This window comes from Cygnus olor, chromosome 1 (genome assembly GCF_009769625.2).
Source record: "Cygnus olor isolate bCygOlo1 chromosome 1, bCygOlo1.pri.v2, whole genome shotgun sequence".
NCBI lineage: Eukaryota > Metazoa > Chordata > Aves > Anseriformes > Anatidae > Cygnus > Cygnus olor.
In genome coordinates this window covers 69468213-69487432 of record NC_049169.1, presented here as the reverse complement: position 1 = coordinate 69487432, position 19220 = coordinate 69468213, and the positions used below count along the sequence as shown (strand labels likewise).

The following is a 19220-nucleotide window of genomic DNA, read 5'->3' as shown; positions in this document are numbered from 1 at the left end:
AAAATATTGGCCCTGAGTCTCAATGGCAGATCAGAATAGCAGAAGAAACTTGTTTATAAATTTTTCAAATCTCTGGTTTTCAAATACTTTCCACCTTTTGGGCACTGAAATACTCAGAGAAGTCTTTCATTTATGTCTGAGTTTAAAAAAAAAAAGCCAGAATGCTTCACACCTGATGGAAAATTGATTTTTTCTTAGTTTGTTCTTCAGTGCTAAACAAGGTGGGCTGAAATAATAAGTAACTTTTAAAATTATACCTTCTATTCAATCAGAGCTGAATGCAATAGGTTTGAATATCTCTGTATCAAATTAAATGAAGGACCGACCTGTTTCAAAATATATCTTGCAGCTTAGGCTAAAGCAAGGTTTCTCAGAGAATGCCTTGAAACATGGAAGAAGATAAAGACCAACATGAATTTACAAACTAACTGTCTTGTAAGTTAAAATGTTTCTGCATCCTGGGTTTCATAACTGGTTTCAGTTCTGCTAATCTCCTGATTTCAGTAGGATTTTAATCACAGAATCATCTAGGTTGGAAGAGACCTCCAAGATCACCTGGTCCAACCTCTGACCTAATACTAACAAGTCCTCTACTAAACCATATCCATATTATTACTCTTCCATATTATGGAAGAGTGCTTCACCGTTTGCCTGTTAATTCTGCAGAAATAGCCTTCCTTTTACCAAAATCCTGAATTCTTTCACCATCCATTAACCTGATCCTAATAACGAAAGAACAGGTAAACGGTAGCTCCAGGTTACCAGCTCCTGAGTAGCAATCATTTCACGTGTCTCAACTTAAGAACTTAGTATTTCTTTTTACTGCATCTGGGTATTGCTGGAGTACTCCATCAGAAGTATCAGTGCAGGCTTTCATTGAAACTGCCCAGGACACAGGTTGTCACAATGACCTATGTGACAAGAAACCTTCTCTTACTAGTTATTTATTTCAGCTGAGTACTTGTTATTTATTCCCCTATTTACGCTTCATTGACACCAAAGCTGAAATAGCGTAAATTATTTCCAGAACCATGATAAATAAATAAATAAATCCAGAAAGGGCCTCTACAGCAAGTTTCAAACAGTCCTAATTAGATGTATTGACAAATAGGGTATGCTTGGATTTTGGTTTTGGTAAAGCTAAGGAAGTTGTTAAGAAATGTGTGTACTGTAACTCTCTTAGTGTGATAATCTGTTTCGCAAGCAAGGTCAAATATAAGATTTTCTATTTACAGATTTTGTTCTAATTGTATTCTCACACATAAATGTAACTGTGCAGATCCCAAGCATAGTAAGAAAGAAAATTATATATATTCATTATGCTGATGATTGATTTTAAGATCTTCAGTCTCTACTTTTTAAGTCTAAATCTTAAATTAAAAAACAAAAATAAAAAAATAGAAAAGTAACCATGATATAGATTTAACTGTGGAGAAGGCCATTTCTGAGCTATCTGAAATTAGCTAGTCACCTCAAAAGAATATTGGACTAATCCTCATGATTTGTGTACCTTTATCATACTCTAGCATGTCTTCCATATGGAAGGAATCTGGAGAAACAATAAGTAATGTCTTGGAGCTTGGTTTCAAGAAAAAAGTACATTTTGTAAACCAGAGACAGAAAATATACTATATAGGAAGCAAAACAACATTGCGTCAGATACCTTCAGGGTATTATATCTTGGTAAAGCAATAACTGTATTAACAACTTCACTTCAAGAGACTAATACTTTCTAAGATATAGTTCTTAAAGGGTAATAGACATACTTGTGTAAATAAAACTTTCAAGACTGAATTTTTAGCCCCCAAACCTGTTACCAGATGATTTTTCAGATGAGAGTAGTCCCCTCTTGATCTCATCTGAGCACTCTCAAACTACAGAGGAAAAAGTCCAATGGAGCAATCCATTGAAGTTATTAAAACATACAAGTCTATTCAAGATCAATGCATTGTTTTGCTATCTGGGAAATGTCATGAGTTCACCTTCTGTATAAACTTCTGAGGAGCTTCAATATTACTTTGTTTATTCAATTAATCTAGTAAAGTATAGAAACTATCTTTTATGCAAGAATAATTCCCACTCTATAGTCCCAGATGTTTTCCTGGATGTAATTTAAAAATTGAGTATCCTATTTGATGCCTCTGATTAAATTTGTAACGTATTTAAAATATCAGTATATCCAATCAAGTGTAAAGAGACATGTGAAAATGAAGTGAGTCATGCAATGGGAATTAAATCTAGCACTGCCTTGTCACCTATACTTTCAGGGCTATATTTCATTTACAACTTAAGTGAATCTTTACTTCGGTCACAAACCACCAGCAGCAGAAACAAACTAGAAGACACATTGTACACTCATTAAATGTAGATTTGGATTGCAGGATTTGGATTATTTTATGATATAAATATTTTTGAACAAACATGTTAAGTTCTGCAGTTGATCCATAAGCACTCTTTCCTTTTCGAAAAGTGTGGAAATGCACAAAACTAGTACTTTATTTCAGTGATTTTGTAGAAACATAATTAAAACCTGCAAAGCCCTTTATAAAGATATTTAATTTGGCAATAGACTAAAAAAGATTTGAAAAAGCCATTCTTTCCAAAGCATCTTCACACCAGCACACTTTAGTGATTTTTAAAAGAGGAAAAGCCTTTGCTAAATTCAGGCCTGGGAAAATACAGTGAGCCAAACTTTATGCCTGCAAAATAACAGCAACAGCACAAGGTTGATGTCAGTGAAACAGAGCTGAAGTACACAAAGCTAAAGGCATAATTCAGTATCTAAGGAAAAAAGCTAGAATGAAGTGGACTTGAACAGTAAGAACATCTTCCCACTGCATCACAGTAAAGTAGACGTAAATCACTTTTCCACCAGTGTCTCTGATTCAATTAAAAGAAATTTCCTTTTGTTCCATTTCATTTTTGTTGCATTTAATTTTTTTTTCTTGCCCTATGTACACAAAAGATTTATAGAGGCTAGGGCAAAAGTATGGCCCTGCATCAGCTGTACACCCTGTTGGGGTTATTCAGATCCCTTTTGCTGGTATATCAGGAAGAGTGGAGAAGCCACCACTTAACTAGAGCTGTCAGATGAACAGCTCTCTATAAAACAAGTGTTGTCTGTGAAGTTTCAGGTCAACTTCTGAAAAAACCTCTAGCAGTGTGCATCCATCCTCACTGGCCACACAGGGCTGTCCTTCAGGCTGCTCAGGACTGAGCTTCTTTTCTGATGCTGTTAAGACTGAGATAGTGGATTTTGTGAACTGACCATCTGGCCACTAGAATGACATCATCTACCCCTTTCCCACAGGGGGTTAGGAAGCATGAATTTTTCTCTGGGGAGAAAAGAGGGAAAATAGGGAACTGGGCTGAAAAAACAGCAGGTTTATTAATTTAAACAAATGCTGATGTACACAAGCTGCCCCAAACTCCTTCTCTTTCAGTTTTTCTTACATATGCTACCTTCATCACAAGTAGTATGAAGTTGCTTGTTAATTAGTGAAAAGAACAACACTAAATTACTAAAACCACAGAACATTATATACATATATATATATTCATCTTTCTACACTGATGGGAAATAAGTTGAACAAATAATCATCATACCTATGATCCTTTTAGGAAGAGCCATTTTGATAATACTCAGAAGTGCTTTTATTGACATCCATTTTATAACAACTCTGGATTGCAAAATTCATTTTGTGCAGTTTTGTTCATTTTAATTGCATACAATTTTTTTCCAGCGTTATGACACTTCTGGATTTGAGTTACGCTGAACCATGGATTCTATCCTGAAATAAAGGGTGTCATAAAGACACAGCAGTGGGTAGGACAGAGAAGTGAGACTTCCAAAATAATTATGTTGATGGTATTTTTTTCCTGTTTTCCTTTGTTATTACTCTAACTGTATTCATTAGATCACAGGCTTTTCCTCTTCTCATTCCAAAAACTTCTTCATCTTAATAAGGTCACAAACGTGTTTACAGCCTCAGAGTCTATTGTCTTGAGCATGTTTATGTAGATTTGTGACTTTTTTTTTTTTATTAAAGTTTTTACGCAACAAACCTGTTATGAAGGGGAAGCAGAGCACAAATAACTGTATTTGCTAAAATCACACAGCAAGTAGAAGATCTCTTGTTCTGGCAGACTTGACCCCAGGACACATACCATCCCTATGAGATTCATGAGTAATTTTAGGAGCTACTATACCACTCCTGAAAGTTGGCACATTTAAGTATCCATTTTACAGGTGGGTATATAGTGGTATATAGTATATACTCATACACTAGTTAATGCTTTTCTTCCCCACCTTATCTCTGGAGTCTTAAAAGCAGAGAGGTCTGGTAACAGCACAGCCCCAACTGCTGTGAGGTGCGTATATTGACCCCAGCTCTTTCTCCATCCTGTGCTAGTAGATGCCACAAACAAAGAAAGCACCAGAAGAGTCAGAAAACACTATCAGTCCTCAAGTTGTCATTTCCACTTGTGTATTTCTGCACAGCTTCTGATGACATTTTTTCACTGTTACTAGCTTTCAAAATTTGTTGCAATGTACATGACATTTTTGTCTTAAGGCCTGAACAGCTGGAAAGAAGAGGGCCAAGGTTTCACACTCCCCCTTCCCCCCCCCTTTCAGAAGGACCCATTACTCCTGATAATAACACAGAAATTTGGAAATAGGGGTGCACCAGAATGACTTGTAAACAGGAAAAAAAAAATAATCAAGAAGTCACTATTTGAACAGGAAGGGAGAAGGAGAGTCAGGCTTCAACTTGAGCTTTCTTAACACAGGCGTAACATTTCTTCTGCTGTTCAGAAGAGACACAGCTGCTCTTGCTGTGAGTAAACCTTTGCAGAGAAAGATGCTGTTTTCAGGTGGATGAACTACTGGAAATTAGAGAAGTGAAGATACACAAATTCAATATATATATGTATACATCACAGAAAAATAAGGTTAGGTCTGAATATTTGAACAATTTAGGAAACTTTCAGATAGCTTCTACCTAGGAGTTCAGACAGGCAAATTTATACATTTCATTAGATTACTAATAAATTCACATACACGTAAGTGAAAATTACAGAAGCATTAGAAACTGTGATTGGTGTAAAAAGAATCTGCAATTTTTCTTTGACTGTAATATATTTTCATTTTTCACCCAGATGTAATTATTTCAACAGCTTCTGGATTAGAGGAGCAACAAATTCATTTCTGAAAGTTACATTCCATGTCCTCAGAAAACACGGGATGTATACTTCTGCTATTCCACATACCAAGAGGATGCATTCAGAGCTAGATGATAATGGAGGAGCCATGTAGGAAAACAAACAAACAAACAAACAAACAAAACACTTAACCTGGGGAATCTGAAGGTCAAAGGAGAATAATCCAAGAAATTCTCTTGGGTCAATTGCTTTGTTGGTGTAAGAAAGTGAAAGCATGTCCACTGATTACAGCAGAACTGCAACAAGTTACTCTGGGAAAAAAAAATCCTATCCAAAACAACCCACTAATAAATAAATGCAGTTAGCATGCTGGCTTCTGAGAACAGCTGCTGAAACAGAAAGCTCTGTGCCCTTTCTCATGTCCTGAACAGACAAAAATATACATCTCTGTTCTACACTACTGCTACCCACATGTCAATGTGAAAAAAAGGAAGGGGTGGGGGAAGTGGAAAAAGTAGATTATAAAGTCTGAGGCATTTATATATGTACATGTTCATCTATAATAATTTTGTTGCTTTGTACTAGGTGTCATAATGCCCTCATGGTCTGTCCTCAACAGAACCTGAAAGACACTGGAGATTATACGATGGCAGCAAAGGCAGGCAGCATCGATTACAAACTAAGTGCAAATGAAAATCAGTTTACTCCATTTCTTTCCAAAAGACTTGAACTAGAAATCCTCACTCAAGGACAGAGACATTGTTCCCACACTGCACGTGGTTCAAGGGAGACTGGGGAAACAGCATCTCATCCGCTTTTAACTTCCAGACTGAGCCCCACATGTTAAGCTTGACTCCTACAATGACTGCAAAGGCAGCATGACAGGTCCTTGGCCTTCACTGACAGCACAAGATGGCACGAGGGCTGTGTTACTTGAGGCCTCAAGCTCTGGCAGCAGATTTCAAGGCTTCCCTGCCGTGCCACAGGCCCTACTGGGAAGTGCACTTAGGTCAGCCTCAGGCCTTCTTCTCACCACCAATCTCTATGGAAAGCCACTTATTTTATTTCTGTCTCTTAATAAACAGAACTTTCAAGTTAAAAAGTTGTTCACGTGCCCCCATAGTTATGTATCCCTTCAGGCAAATCTTTTTCTTCCAAGTTCAGAAAAATGCACTCTGGAAAATTAGCAACACGACTAGTGCTGCCCAATGACCTTCCATTTGTCCTAGCTAGATCACAAAGATATTCTGTTGACTTAAACATTAAAATCTCAGGGTCATGACCTTCTTCCCTGTCCTAAAATAAATTTTCAGAAACCAGACTTATGCATGAATCTTTTGTGGTAAGGCAAAAAGTTGTTCAGAAGGCTCCTACCAATGGCTCCATTCACTTAAAACAGTGAATCTACCTTGAGGAAAGCTCTCTTTAGTTATTAGTAAAAGATTAAACTGGAAAGGAAGGGAGCCACAGGAAGGAGCTCTGACTTCTGGCTGTGGCTCTGTAATGAAAACTCAGACTCCTCAAAAACACACAGGCCCCTGCAGAAGAGCACATCTATTTTCTCCTGAGAACTTTGTAAACTTTGGTCAAAATTAAAAAAAAAAAAAAAAAAGGAACAAGCTTGTCAAAGTAAACCAGGGGAAAAAAAAAAAAGTGATCCTTCTTATACTGTGTTATGTATTTGAGGGGTACTAAACTAATATTTAACAGACAGGATCATTACAACCTTTGTTGTCTTGGAACACAATAGCGGAGAGCTAAGCAATTTTTTCTTGAACCAGTTGCTTTAACTGCTGATATTAATTGCCTCTGGCTCACAGCAACTTCTTCCTTGTGCTGAAGGATGTACAAACATAGTTTCTTGTATGACTTGAAAGACTCCAGGCCACCTGAAGTTTAAAGAGATCTTCTTAGGTGTGTTGAACATTCTTCCCATTAGATCAATGGCCATTTACACCCTATACTTCCCGGGTGCACAGGGGCCATTCATTCATCCTTGAAACACAGGCCGTAAACCTGGTAGAAGTAGACTAGGTGTATTTCAGTGTAAAAGGCTGTACAGCCAAAAGATGATTTTCAAATACGTAGAGCTAAAGTGCATAAATTCACATTTCTCTCCTTAAGGAAAGAACCCATTTAACAAAGTTCAGCAAATTTAGAGAAAACTAATTATACTCCTGTTACTGATAGCACTGGATATTTTGGACTAAGAAAGTTTACAGAGTTGAACATAAAAAGTACCAAGCAGGTGGTTTTTATTAAGATTGCTGATGTCATGTGTTACTTGGAAGCTGCACAAAGCATGCAGGGAACATTGTGAAATGAAGTTAACGAGAGGGTCATACACTCTGTAGCTTCTGTAAGCTGAGCTTGCAACATGCCATAGAGGTTTCTTGCTTTCCTCCCAAGTCTCTCCTCCACAGTTTCCCATCAGTTCAGATCAGATTTTTTACAAAGCCTCCTTCTTCCCTCCCAAAGATTCTCTGCCTTCCACATTGTTGTCTCTTCTGCTGCCCCAGCGAAGATGGCAGAATTTCTCCCCATTCCCTTGCACTGTCCAATTTCAGCAGTGAGTTCCCCCAGGGCAGCACAGCTCCTCCTCATCACCAGCACAGCATCCTTCAAGTGCACCTTATAGAAACTTCCCACATTTCAGACCACCAACATGCTCTGCACCTTACAGCCTCCTTACATGAACCTCACCCCATATTTCTTCCTTCCTGAAAGCTGAACCTCCACATTTCTCTGGTCCACAAGGGCCAGAGAAACTACCTTTTGTGCTACCCATTTTTGTCCTATAACACTTCTCTCTTACCTTGGCTCTGCACACTCATTCACTCTTTCATTCCCTGCTGGCATTTGAACTGTTTTCTCTCTCTTTACTAGGAAGGATATTCTAACGCTCCCCAAACTACTGTTCCACACTTCCTAGCATCTCCCATTTTCTCCCTCCATCTCCCACCATCTATACTTTTCCAGGAGGCAGTTAATTGGAATAACAACACTTTAAACTACTATGAGAAGCAGTCAGCATTTCTCCTTTGTTATAGTGGGGCCGTTAATCAGGTCTTTGATTTAATGAGACAAATTACAGCTGTACTTGAGAGAGAACAGAAGCTCCATGTGTCTCCCATTTTCTCTTAGCACTTTTCTGTGAAATCAACAAGGTTCTGGCTATCAAAGCTTGCAACTTTCCCTAAAGTTTTGCAAGCAATCAGATGTGATGTTTGGAAGTTACTCTTTTACAGACATACAGAGAAATGCCATTGGCTTGAGTCTGCAGCCTCTTGAGCTAAATCAAAAGCCAGAATAGAGGTCCTCCTGAAATAATTCCACTCCATCTGAAAATTAAAATAGGACCCTACTCAGTTCCAAAATGCAGACAGGGAGGTTTCTGAAAGTGCACTTATATAATACTTAAAGAAAAAATATTGGCCTCCATCCCATGATCAAAATTGACAGTTAAGCACCATTGACTTTTTGCATGCAACTGATTTCATGGATCCAGTTGTAGGTCTTCGTATTTAATGGGCTTTATATTTATGGTTCTGTGCAAGTCAGAGCTAGATACAGTCATAAGCAAAGCCTGGGGGTAAGAGTTACATTTAGGACTCTTTACCATCCCCTTTCCTAGGCGGAAGCCAACAGAAAGCTTTAAATCAGACAATTCTCAACTCAGAAGTTCTGGGGTTTCCATCACAGATCATATCTGTTTGCTTATTTTAATTATCAGCAAAAGTTTTTTACCATTATTTTTTCTATATAATGTAAAATGAAATTATGGCATCATTTAGAATTATATTTTGAATGAGCAAACAAAGAAAAAAAACTAGCTAGAGCCGTGCACTTCAAAGATCCTGTTCCACACTTTTTTCTACACTCTGAGTTTTATAAAGTGAAGACTGTCTGTCAAAAGTGACAAGTTTTGTTCTTTGAAAAGCAATGACAATTCATGGGATGCTGCATCCTGTACTGCTGGACTCACAGATACCTATACGTACACTTTCTGATGGCTATATTGACTATGCACCATAATAATGAAGAAATGCCTGCATAGCTGAGTGTTAAGCATAGTTCCAGTTTTCAAGCTCTGATCCAAGAAGCATTTTAAAGCATAATTTCATTTGTGCACTTTCATTCATCATTACCATACCTGTTCTTCAGGTTCAGGTGATGACAAACACACATTTATCCTGTGCTCTGGGCATATTTGATATGCCCTTAAACCCATAGGGACTAATAACCCCCATAAATATTGCTGACAATATCTTAAGTAAAACAAACAAACAAACACGAGATCAGAAGAAATTTTCCAATGTTCACAGATGCTCATAGGTTCCCTTAAATCAAAGAAATACCAGCTTTAACATTTCTATCCTAAACTAGTATGCAGAAGCATAGTCAATTATGAAATTACATAGGAGCTCTCAGAACAAGACTGAAAAATCTCAGAGTCCACTGAAAATTTCAGAGTTAGCAAACTGAATGACTTAATACTTCAGCTAATAACCAACTATCTTCAACTAACAAGAAGGCCTAGAGCAGTCAGATTCTCAGATGGCAGAGACATGACTGGGGGGGAAGGGGGGAGGGAAGTAATCTGGCAGTCAAACGTGAAGACCAATTACCAACTATAGTCAAGTTTAAATAAAAGAAAGCTATCCTGACCACTGTTCAATTGGTATCACCCAAAGATTGCTTCAAACCTGGTTGTATTCCCAAGCTACAGAAATATGCATGAAAACGTTTCTAGTCACAGAGGAAAAAATTCAATTTTTCCCTAATTTTCAGACTACCAAGAATAGGCAGATATTCCCCAAGAGACTAGGGTGGAACCATCTGAGAAAGAAAGCAAATGATAAATTCACCCATATGTGAAAGATATCTCAACTACTTACTTTTCATTAGCATTCTTACCAGCCTTAAAGCCATTCCAGCAAATAATGTAATGGAAGACAAAATGAACCCTCTGCAAAAGACCTGAATAGCGCACACATCAGGAATAAGATTTAAAAAACAAACAAACAAAACAAAACAACAACAAAAAAACTTTTGAACACTGTTCTCTAGAATCAGCCTTACACTTCACATAGCACAACAACACTTCAAGTTTACTGTTTTTTGATTTTTGTTTTGTTTGTTTTTTTCCTAGTCCTGAAAAAGAATTTATTGTCCTCTTGAGGTAAGACAAACAATAGCTTTAATAGTACCATCAGGATTTTAAGAGCACATATTAAAAGATCAAACTCACCATCTGTGTGGCACCTGGACTGCTATCCAGACTTTCTGAGCCAAGAAGTGCAAGTAACTCAACTGAAACCTGCTCACAGGTTTAAACAGTAAGGAAATATCAACATAAAACAGCACCTGACTTTCCTGTCAACATTCCACAAACATTTCGTGAGCAATACCTGTACCTGCGTTTCCTGAAAAGTTGAGTTTCCCAAGAGAAGGAAGAAGCAATGACCACTGATCAGTATACGAAGTTTCTCCTTTTCTGCTGACATCAGATGGTGATCACCTGTGGAGCCAGAGCTTCAAGCAAAAGGGCTCATAATTTAGCCAAAGCCATCATCGTCCATCTCGTACTAAGCACTGATGACTGGTCAAAATTAACTTAAAAAAAATAAATAAATAAAAATCCATATATGTTCTGGCATCTTCCTAGAATGAATAAAACATTAAAGAATTGGAGGGGAGGGGAGCAAAAGAGAAAGCAAAACCCCTTCTCCCCAGAAAACACAAACAATCACACATGCATGTATTTCACTTTTCTCTCTTGTAATAGATTTAAGTCCTTTCCATATGGCACCTCTCAGCCCAAACGGCTGGAACAATCAGCTGACCTGGTTTTCTTCATCTTTCTCAATTAACTGCTGAAGTTACATTAGCATATAAGCTGCTAGTTAGACTTGTGAAAGTCAATGCAATAGGATGAGAGATGCCAACACCTAAAACTATTTTATAGAGTTGACAATTGTCTGTTGTTGTCTGAAATTGCTTGCCTTACAATACTTCTCTTTGAAGATGTTTAACTTTTAGGCAGCACAGCTTACTTAACTGTCTTTGTGTTTTATCTTTTGTATGCACATTTTATCTTTCATATATTTATATTCTGATAAACACTACACAGACATTATAAATTACTCTCATGATACATCTTGCAAGTGGGCTTTAACCACCTGTTCTGCTGAAAACTGTAAGACAGTCACTAGAAGATGAGTTAGCATTTCCAGCAGGTTCCTATTTTGGCTTCACAAATATAACTAAGATGTTCCTTATGACACGGCCATATTCATTTCTGTTTACCTCATGGCTGAAGATCTCATTTAATATTAACCCTTATTTTGGTCCTACTAGTTAGAACTAGAGAACAAGTACTGTCTTTTTTGTTTATTTTCTCAGAGCTAGCTGTTCTCACTGGAATTAAGCTTAGTCAGCCAAGACTTGTAGTTTATAGTCAAAATAAGTTTAAATCCACACCTATCATACAAAAAACAAAACAAAACAAAAAAAAAACAGTACAACATCTAACCACCCTCCCATTTTATCAATAGTTTCCAGCAGGTTATCAGACTGATGCGTTCTTGGATTTGTCACCTATGAAGCTCATGTCAGTTGCAATTCATAAAAGCCATCATTCTTGTGCTTACACAAACTGTACCCACTATCTATGTTACCTAAGACGTATTACTGGACCTCTCACTTACCAGAGACAGAATTACTTTTTGAGATGATTACCATTTCAGGAACCAAACAGGCTTAGGGAATAACTCCTTTAACAAAAAAATGTTGCATCCTCAAAACTGAAATAATCTGCAGTGAAAGTAATTTTAAAACAAACAACTTTACAGGAAAACCAAAAGAAAACTTCTTTACTTATTTTTAACCAAAAATGAACACTGTTGTTTTATTCAATTGACCTGAAATGTTTTCTGGTACAGCACAACACCTTCAAAAGTCGGCATTTGTATTTAGCTACCTTCTGCCATGGTACTGAGAGCTGACATCCACCAGAATTCAGTCTAGATGCAGGGACCAAGCTGCAAGGTGCATTAACCAGACTCATGGCAGGGAGTATATCTTGACAGATAAAGCCCAGCCAACGATGATAAATCCCCACTGGTATTTTATTTACTCTCCCTCTGTTCATATGGGCCTGCTAAATCTTTAGGATGATTGACTGAGTTTCCTCCATACTTTGCTTCTGTCTTATAGGAAAAGCAAAACAAAAAGATGTATTTTTATTATGTAAATTTTATTGTGGTATCTTTATTATTGGAAGAGATAGGAAGATATTATCTATAAACAAAAGATGCTTAGATATTGTGGGGGTTATTTCAGGAAGTATTTCTTCTCCCCAGACTTCATTTGAATAACTTGAAAATACTGGTTATATCATGCAACTAAATTCATTATATATTAATAAATGTATGAGGTTCTTGAAAACTAGTTTCTACTGAGATAAACACATTTTAATGTGCTAATGTGCTGTTTTAAATTTTCCTAAACAAGTATTCAAAAATCCATAGTTCTTAATAAATGTCGTATAAAAAACGTCTGTTCTTAAACAGAAACAATTCAGTTTGTCAGTAACATCATTTCTATTTCTCAAAATTTTGCCATGAACACAGAAATAATAAAGCGTGGCAGCAGAAAACAACACAAAGGAGGAGTCCAGTTTATTAAGACTAGCAGGTTATCTACTTAGAAACTAATCTCCTCTCAAACTGAGCTGAAGCATTAAAAAGTCACTTTTAATATTTCACGTTTCTTCTGGGAGTACCAGTTTGTGTCCTTTGTCTTAGGAATCTGCTTTTATGTTTTCCAAAGCTGTGTGGAAAGCAAAACAAAACAAATATATATATATATACACACATATATATATATATATATATGTTCTTATTCATTAATGTCCTGCTCAACAATTAGTTACTTTTCCCTTTAACATCAGGATGCTTGTGTCTTCAGTTTGTACCAGCAATCCCAGATGAAATTAGCAGGCCTTCCTTATTCTCAATTATTTTACTACGAAAATATCTTTGTTTCGTTTGGATTTCTTGATATGCACAAGGCTCATAAAAGTGGCAGTGCATATCAGAATTATTGCATATGCTATTTCATGACACTTGCCACCTCACTTTCAATAAGCTGTTTAGCTTAACATTCTGTCCTGTAGATGATAACTACAATACACAATGCATACAAAATCAACCTGGCTGGTAGTTATAAGAGACTCATTGTATTACTCTACTTCTGGCTACTTCCTCAGATACTTCAAGCAGCCTTTTGTAAAAAGTCACACAACTTAAAGAGCTTTTTGTCATGTTTCAGTGAGCCTGATGCACTTAGCATAATTCTGCCACTGCAGAACTGTTGGGGTGCATCTTATAACTTTATTTCTTGTCTCAACTTTAAACAATGCCCTTTCCCATACTCTGTCCCACAGCCTTGGTTTTCACATCTTTTCACATCCCTATTTTCTTACCAGTATGCCTAATAACTCTACAAAATGGATTCTAAATTAAATAATCACGCTTCATTCCATAAAACAAACAAAAGAATAGAGAAACTCATCCCATTGCGCAACCCTACTCTCCATTTTTCTTTGGGTTAGGTTAGTACCTTTCAATTGAGTTTAGAAGGAAAACCTCCAGGTACAAACAACTCATTTGAATCCAGCACTTACACACACACACACACAAAAAAATCTCTTTCTAAAACTTATACCACTAGTCCTTTATCTCTTTCTAAGAATAATACCACTAGTCTTTTCCTGCTCTTTTGAGGCCAGAGTGCAGTTCAAAGTTCTGTTTCAGACCAAAATCTGGGAAACAGGACCCTATATTTCTCCTTAAAGACACATGCTGTTCCATTCCCGAGAGGGCTTGGATATTTGGATTCACTTTTAAAAGAAACTGTTTACACTGATAACAGCAAACAAACAACTCTCAGTGGTACCATTTTTGATTATCAGGCTCTTGGTAAGTTCACTACCACTCAAAGCTGTTTTTGATAGTACAAGGATTATCCTGCTACAGTAGTTTGCAGGGGGAAAACAAGTAAGCAAGCAAGCAAACAAAAACCAACCCACCAATCAACAAAAAAAAAAAACCCACCCCACAACCTTACCAAATAACCCTGCTACAAAACTAGTCAGAGAGTCCTGTCACCCTCCTGTAGATCTGGCACATGTGTATGCTGATGTGCTAGCTATTCCTGACCAAGTTTTGGAAATCAAAGCAAAGCAAACATTCAAACTGCCTGGATACGATATCTGTTCAGTACTGGCATCAGTGCCATGCAGCACAGTCCAAAGTTGACGCTTTGGGAGGAAGATTAGTATAGTCCCAATAAGTTAGGTTTCCATGTTAAATCATTCTAAGCAAGAAAAAATAAATAAATATATATATATATATATATAAAATTAACATTTGCTTTCTTTTGGAGCACTCTGGAAGGCAGGGCTTTCCTTCTAATAAGTTCAGGCTTTAGAAACAGGAAACTAAACTGTATTCTGAAGTCCTGAAACAAATAGATCTTTCAGCACAAGAGGAAGCTGTATGGTTCTAAACAGCCCATCTTGCACAACATCTCAGTTCACTGTAGTTAGTATTGTCCAATGCCTTGTATACCTTCAATATCTTTGCTGCTGCTAAAGCTGTAAAGATACTACCATATTTTGCTCAGTTTAATACTTTATGAACTGAGTTCTTTAAGAATCTGGGTACCAGTGTAGTACAATATCTACTACTGTAATCCTCACTGGATTTCATTTTCAGTGTATCTTTTTGTATACACAGCCAGAGTTTTTGATATATTACCTTTGTAAGACGTCCTCATTCAGCAGCTTGGTTCTGAACCTGAATTCTTTGCTGAGATTTTGGACTCCAATCTTTCATATTTCTCCACTTTCATATTTCAGATTATTCCTAGATTTGCAGAATTTGGGTTTGCTTGTTTGTTTTAACAATAACATACAAAACAGTGCCAGCTGAGGCTTTCATAAAAGTACAGCGATTTCCAAGAGCATCTTGTGGAGCAGCTCAGCCTGCCCATAACCTCTGCAAGCCTGCAACAGAGCTAAGGCTGGTGCTGTGGAGCAGACATTTGAATTCCCCAAGGTAGTAATTATTCACGCTAACAGACTATAGGTCTTAACTCTGCATGGTGTTTCAGACACATTATATCAGTCTGTTACAATTTAATTTTAACAGATGCCTTGTAGCTTTATGGTATCAGTAGTCCAAAGCATGTAAGAGAACAAAGTGGCTGAGGATTAAACTTTAACAGACAGGAATTGAACTGCAGTGCCCTGTGTTTAATTACTTTGGTAACAAGTCCAGTGTAAAAAGCCCACAGGCAGAGTTGGTTTTACTCCATGAGATTTGAAATAAGAAAATAAAACCAGAGAGAACTTACTATAATAATGCCATCCATAAAAAGAACAAACTTGTAAGAACTCTTACCCTCTACCCCCAAACCAGATGCATTTTTCTGTGAAACATTATCATCTCAAAATAGTATTAATTTAACAAAATAAGTCAATAAACTATAGCCAAATCTCTCAGTGGCAATATTACTAGAGACAGTATATCACAAAGTTTCTCACAAACTCTGATACCCTCAGATACCTGGCTTCCTTCCCTCTGTATAGGTGATCGTCTCATTTTCTTGATCATTAACTGGTTATTCCCCAACCCTGTAAACTAAGTTGAAAGTAGATTAAGACATAATATTCTACACTTCACACTACACTATGCTGCTCTGCCACAAAGCTGAGCTGGAAGCCTTCCATTTGGAGAGAAATTACTCACCTGGTAAACAAATGAGAACATCCATCTGTTCCACACCATTCTGATGTTGCTATTTGTCAGCATCTTGAGATGGTAACAAAGTGCTTTGATCTCATATTTACTTGTTCCAATCACCATGAAAAAATACATGGTCAGCTATATCATCTTAAAAATCTGAAATCTAAATATCTCAAGTGACAGCATGGATGAAATGTGTGCCTGAGAATTTGAAGTCCTGGAACATACTCAGCTGTAATTACTATCATCATTAGAGAAAACCTTTGTTAAAGCTGGAGTATTTCACTGGCAGTAATTCACCTAGTTGTTTTTATCTCTAAGCCATAATGAATACAGGAAGCATTTATTTTTAATAATTCTCTATAATGTAAGGATATAAACATCTTGATTTTCAAAATCAGGTTTCTATAAGTACATTCACTTAAAATCAAAACAACAAAAAGACATATGTTACACAAAAACGTGTAACATTACATACATTACATGTTACATACGTTACACAAAAATGTGTAAACTTTTTTCATGAATAAACTGAAGGAACACTGTGCCTTATAGTTGTCAGATGGTAGGAAAGATACACAAATCATGGAATACAAAAGGTTAAATCACCACATGCTGTCAGTTTTCACAAAAGCCTGATTCAGTGATCTCCATGACTGAAATGAGAAAAAAGAAACATAAGTAAAATGCAGAAAAATCTTCTGTGAAACAAACATCTTAGATCATTCTGTGAAATAATGTTCTTCCTTGGAAAACAACTATGCAGGGATTAATTTTTTAAAATTAATTATAAAACCAGGAGGCTAACAAAAAGATAATAATATTCTGTATTCCGCTGGGGATTATTGCTGCCACCAAAGTGGGTTATTATAACCATGTCATGCAAAAAATGGCCTCTGTACGAAACTACAATGTATTTCTTATCCCTAAGCAAATTTCTCAGTAGTAACTCTTCCACAGTATTAGTTAGTTGGTTGCAAGTTATGTTCCTGGAATCTGGCAATCACGTCTGTTAAGTGAAATGAAATTGGAGACAATCAGAATGAATAACTTACCAATTAGTCATTTGGATTTGAAATATGCATAACCCATTATTGAGTGCTGACTATTGATAATAAAATGAAACTAAGATATTAAGTACCTTCAGCACACACTTGTTTGGCCACTTATTTTGCTTCCTAGCATTCTTCCTCATCAATGAGTTTGAGTGAACATTAAAGCACTTTGATACTGAGTGAACCAACATTATAAACTGGTGCTATCAGACAAGAAACATTTACTAAGATAATGTTTCTTTAATCAGGGTGGTGATAAAACTACTGCTAACTCTGTCAGAAAGTTCTGCTTACACAGGGAGTTTGGTTCAATTGTCTTGAGCCTCACACAGTCATTCACAGTATTGTAACAACAGATGGGTGCTATATAATTCTGGTAAGTTTTTAGCACTATCAGTAGTTCTGTGGTACGACCTCCACACTCCCCTAAAGAATAGGTCTGCATCATGTTGGACACTAAAGTTGTATGGAATAAAATGCTGCTGGCTGAAAATTTAGAGATTAAAGGAGAGTTGTATCTTTGTAGTTTATACTTGGCTGAGCATTGCAGACCACGTTCCTTACACTCGAAGGGCCCTCTGTGCTGAGCCTCAGTTCCTCCTTCACCAACAGAAATGGAGGAAGGAAACCAGAGGAATGCAGAGGAAAGGAAGGACCATAATGCCCTGCCAGTGCCAAAGCAGGTCTCTAGCCCTTAAAGTGTTGAAAGCTGAATTTCCACAGTCTGAAATGGGGCTCATGTACAGTACGCTCTCCTTTCAGTTGAATGGATGATCAAAACTTGAGTTCATTGATTCCCATTCCATATTTGCTCTCAACTCCAAGAAGAGAGCTGCATGCCAAAGGTCAGGTTGACTAAATGAGTGGCCAGTACTAAAGATATGATTCTTTTCTGTCAGTGAATATGGACTTCATATGTTTTGGAAGATGTACTCACTCACATACACAAGTATCCACGAAAAGGAAAGACAGGATGTTTTTCAGCCTAGCATCTTTTAAAAAGTCAAAACCCAAAGCCCATTTTAAAGGAAAAAAAAAAAAAGTTGATAACTTTTTTTATGGTGTATATCAAAGTGTACAAGTTTTCCTATAGTGAAGTGGTTTGTTAGTTTTGGCTGCACTCTTAAACCATTAAGAAGGTAGTTATTACTCTAATCTTTTAGCAATGATTTAGTAATAAGCAGTTAGTTTAAAATTTTAACTTCACACAGCAAAGTACTGAGACAGGCATAGAAACAAATTTCTTGCAACCGGAAGAACATCATGGAAGTAATGCATATTGCTTATAGCTACCATAGCAATTGTTAACGCATGGATCTTTGTTTACAACCCCTGTAATTTCTGAAAACAAAACAAAAAAGGGAATCTGATTCTAAATAAAGGCAGAAAGCAACAATTTAGAATTTTAAATAAGCCTAATTAGGGTCATTGAAAACAATTTAGAACAGGTGCCTACATACACAGTGGTGAAATAATTCTGGGTATATGGGAGGAGCAAATTCATTAAATGGAATAATATCTTACCAGGCTAAGTACTGTATGAATATATGGGAAGACATGATATGTGTTTTACCAAATACGTACATGAGAACTCTACATGCCATCTTTAAAAACAACTAAAACATCTTTTGTTTTGAAAGTGTTTTATATTTTGTATTGTTTGAATGCTCACATTGAAACTTACAGTTACAAACAACTTCCTTCTGGAAAGCATCTCAAGTTTTTCCATAGGCAGAATTTGGATTGTGTCTCTAGAATAGGCGTACCATAAGAACATATTTGCAGTGTAAATACTTTCATGACATTTATAGCCAAGGTTGTGAAATCACTTTCAATCAATTCAGAATGTTGCTGTGAGAAAGCATATCAATTTTTTACATATACATACACAAAAGTAAGTTAAAAGAATTGTTCAGACTCCAAAATAAAGTACTCAAAAAGACTCTGAACATAAAGATTTTGAGACTTCAACAGCTACAATTAGAGGGAAAGTCTAGCTCAAAAAGAACTAGACTTTCTAGAGAAAACTCTGGGGAATGTAGTTGCCAAAGTCAAAGGCTGAACACAGAAAATGTGGGCTTATTACTGAAAGGAAAAGGTGATTCAGTGACAGTAGGCAGACTAGAAGTTCCCGCTGCCTTTTTTGACCCAGTCTTTTTTGACCCAGTCTCTACTAACAAGGTCTTCC

General features: G+C 36.7%; 1 long non-coding RNA gene across 2 annotated transcripts in view; it reads right to left on the bottom strand.

Moving 5' to 3' along the window:
* LOC121073416 overlaps positions 1-10880 on the bottom strand; it is a 47920-nt gene extending 37040 nt beyond the window's left edge. Inside the window, exon 1 of one of the 2 annotated variants that reach the window (XR_005821703.1) lies at positions 10581-10880. This is a non-coding gene — a long non-coding RNA (uncharacterized LOC121073416). Of the gene's footprint in view, positions 1-10414; positions 10479-10580 lie in introns of those variants that run through there. The other variant, XR_005821699.1, reaches the window with a different exon arrangement.
* Positions 10881-19220: the final 8340 nt, after the last annotated feature.